The sequence below is a fragment of the Elaeis guineensis genome, chromosome 6 (assembly GCF_000442705.2).
Source record: "Elaeis guineensis isolate ETL-2024a chromosome 6, EG11, whole genome shotgun sequence".
Classification (NCBI taxonomy): Eukaryota; Viridiplantae; Streptophyta; class Magnoliopsida; order Arecales; family Arecaceae; genus Elaeis; species Elaeis guineensis.
The window spans coordinates 84,339,427-84,343,677 of NC_025998.2; positions in this window are offsets into that span (position 1 = coordinate 84,339,427).

A 4,251-nucleotide genomic window follows, 5' to 3' on the forward strand; every position below is an offset into this window, starting at 1 on the left:
CGATATCTTTACAAAGGCCCTTAGTGAGGATAGATTCTGTAAAATTAGGAGAAATCTAGGAATTCTAGATCCATTTGCCTAAACTTCTCTTAATCATTATCAAATATTCTTAGAGCTCAATTTCCAACAACTATCCTGGTTCCAAAAGCTCAGTTTTATCTCTCTAAAAACTTATCATTGAGCAAAATTCCTTCTCCCAAAACTTTGAATTTTTTTGGAATTTTTTTGTATTTTTCCTGATTTTTTGAACTTCATGAGTCGACCCCCATGAGTCGACTCAATGGCAAACTTGTAAATCCCACCAACTTCCATCGGGTTCATTGTTTTTAAAATGGGAAACCCTGTTTATGAGACGACTCATCTTCTCGTCGTCTTCCTTCCGAAAGCCGTCCTCTCCAACTCTTTTTGCTCCAAATCCAAGGATCAATTCTGAGGCAACTCTCCCTCCTTCTCTCCACCAAAAATCGCCTCCTTGAAAAGGACTTTTCTGTGCTTTCTCGCAGTGATAGGCGCGGGTGGAACGTGTCCTAGAACTTCACCGTTCAGTCAAAATCCACTTCCTTTCTCCACCAAAATTCTTCTTTACTCTTTTGTGATCCCTCCTCCACTGAATTCAAGTCTTCTTGTCTGCTACCTTATTGGATATGGCTCCAAAGATGAAACTTCCCAAAAGGAGGAAATCAATCCGAGAGCCTGAGGAAATTGTCCGAAAGAAAAGGCATGCTCAGTCTTCCACTGTTCCCAATCCAGTTTCAGTACCTGCTCAAGGTCCCTCTCAATCCTCCATAAGCCCCAGTGTAAATCTTCTTTCTGATAGAAAAGTAGAAACCGGGAAAAATATAGATTTTCGGTTCTTTGAGAAAGAAGGCTTTACTTTTGCTACCAAGATCAAAAATCAAGGATGGGAACTTTATTGCTCTCTTAAGGAAGTCACCTATGTTGATCTAGTCAGAGAGTTCTACCAGAACCTAAATTATGGAAATGGGTCTGTGACTTCAACTGTAAAGGGGATTGACATCTGTTTGGATTCTAGGATATTGGGAGAGATACTTCAGTTGCCTAGTGAAGGATACTCATATATGGAACTCCCAATTAAAGAAGAAGGGATCAGAATTATCTTAGGAGAAGATTTTTCAGGAAGTTTAAACAGATTGGAAGCAAAGCTACTGTCCATTGAGATGAGGGTCCTGCATCAGATTGTGACAAAACTATTCTTTCCTAGGAGTGGTAGACATGACTTACTATCTGACAGAGATGTATGTGTCATGTTTCATATCATCACTCAGACCCCCCTAAACATCCCTGCACTTATGATAGAGGCCATGAGAGAAACTTTGAACAGATCCAAGGCACACTTGCCTTATGGTATGGCCCTTACTAGAGTTTTAGGAGGTTTGGAGTTAGCTGTGAGGGGGAGACACCTACCAAGCTCTCACATGTGGACACTTTCAACCAACACAGCCTGCACCGAATGGGAATTACAAAGACTGTTGGTGGTTGGATCAAGGCTCTGAAGAAAGAGCTGAGGAGAGAGCTGAGGAAAGAGCTGAAGACAGAACTGAAGGCAGAGTAGAAGAAGAAGGTCCATCCTCTCCTGTACATGATTTTAGGGCAGCTTCACTAGATACCCAGTTCATTCCTGATACTGAGGCTGGCCCTTCTGAATTTACTAGGATGCCCACACCAGTGTATCAGCCAGAGAGCAGAGCACCTCCTTCAGAGTTCAGACTGGATGATGATCAGATCGAGCATATATCTCAGCGTGTGGCTTCTTTGTTGTCTAGCCAGTGGAGTAGTACTTCTTTTGCACCTGGAGCTACTTCTTCTGATCAGACTATTACTCCCACATCTCCACTGTATTTCAGATGATTTCAGATCAGTCCGTCAGGATACAGCAGCTTGAGGATACAGTCTGGAGACTTACTAGCAGAGTTCTTGACTTGCAAGGGCAAGTCCTTGCATTGGCCCTTCCCCAGCCACAGGAGTCTACTATTGAGGTCACAGACCTCACTGCAGAGGCTGGAAGGCTCAGAGGAGCATTAGAAGGTGGATATGAGCTACTGAGGAAAGAGATCAGAGGATCGATGAGCATGCTACCACCCAGTTCACTGCTCTACTTCAATCTGTTTCCAGAGCACTGAACTACTTGATTCTATCAGACTCATGGTATCAGCCCTAGTATCTCAGCGTTCTCAGCCTCCCAGTTCATCTCGTTCTCCTACTCGTGGCAGATGCAGACGGGTAGAGGACGCACTTCTGATCCATCATCTCCTCACCCTATATCTGATGACTCTGATCATTGACTTATCTAGATCTTAGGAGTTAGTATCTTATTCTAGGATCTATACCTTGGCCATGTATTGACATTTAGCTGGTTGAATTTATGTATTGAAATAATTATGATATTAATGAAATCATCTTTTACCTATATCTTTGTAATGATTATATTTTGGTTATATTCAATCTCCGATACATCTGTTGAAATATATCTTCTCCTTGTTGTTGTTTGCTATTGATAATTGCTATATTAAGGGGAGCAAACATCTGTGAAAAACTCTAAGAGAAGAAATTAAAGAATATTTTCAGAAAAGGAAAAGAAAGAGTTAACTATGTTTAATGATGTCAAAAAGGGGGAGAAATTAAAATTAAACAAAAATTGAAATTAGACAAAAAGCAAAACCCTAAATTATGAAAAAAAGGGGGAGAAATTAAATTAAAACAATATTGAAGAAAATATTGAAGAAATTGAACAAATATTTGAGAAATTAGACAAAAACAAGGATTGAAAGATTAAACAAAACTTTGAGAAATTTTGGTATCAAAATTTGGTATCAGACAGAACTTTAACAAATAGTTATCCATCAAAAGCAAAATCATGAGTACAATGCAAATAAGTATTTTTTTTATATATAAGCTCAGATATTCAAACTTGCTTTTGAAATTTTACTCACCTTGATACATCAATAAAAAATTTGTTTTACTCTGATACATCTACAATTTCTTTCAACTTGATCTGATACATGATAACATTTGATCCGATACAGTGTGAAGGTTTCTCTAAAATATTATAACATTTGCTCTGATACTGTATGAAATTTCTCTGATACATTAAAAATTTCTTGCTCTGATACATTATAAAATCTTTTCTGATATCATTGTAAAAATTATTTTGCTCTGATACATAGAAAAAGTTATTTATTTCTCTTGCTCTGATATATCTTGAATTCAAAATGATCTAATACCCTTTTCAAATCTTTAAGAAAATGGACAAACTATTTTGCATTTATATTACATGCCAAAAGAATCATACTCTTTCAAGCATATACACCTATAATGGATTCTTTTGAAATTAATGCATTAACATAAATATTTTGTTCATATGTTTTGTCATCATCAAAAAGGGGGAGATTGTTGCTCCTAGATTGATTTTGATGATTACAAAGCAGATTGAAGGATACAATATTTTAAAATGAAAAAGTCCTTATGCTCTTCAAAGGGCAAAATCATAATTTCACTAAAATTTTGATTTGATAGTACCATTTGTAGAACAAATGATTTGAAATCTATTGGTGAAAATTTCATTGTGTTTGGACTTATATTTTTGAAGTTATGAAGGTTTGAAGTGCATGAGTCGACTCATGAGTCAACTCATGGCACTGTGAGCTGATTGGCACGCAAAAATTCTCCTTGGCATGCTAGTTTTCTGGCTTGGCACGACCTGTGAGTCGACTCATGAGTCGACCCCACAAAGCATGAGTCGACTCATGAGTCGACCACTGCTAATTTGAGCCAAAAAATTCCAGAAAAGCATCTCTAGTTTTTGCAACAGAGGTCGACTCATGATCGATCCCTGAAGCATGAGTCGACTCATGAGTCGACCCCTGCGACGGGAAATGTCAGCAACGGCTATTTTTTTGCCCGTTTTAATTGCCATTTATGCTTCCTAAAAATCCTCTAACGGCTCTTTATCTGCCTAAATTGTTTTCTCTTGCTTCTAATGCTACAAAATGCTTTAAATGATGAAAGAAATTGCAGATTAAATAGCGGATCAAACGTGAAATCAAATGTGAAGAGAAAAAGAAAAGAGAAAAAGAGAAGAACAGAAGAGAGGATCCGAAATTTGCAAGAAAAAGCCTGAGATCAACGAAATATCCATAGAGAAAAAGAGAGAGGATCCACAATATACCAGAGAGATTGTGAAAGAGAAAAGGAAGATCTTTCAAGGAGAGAATTCTTCACGCCTATCGTTTT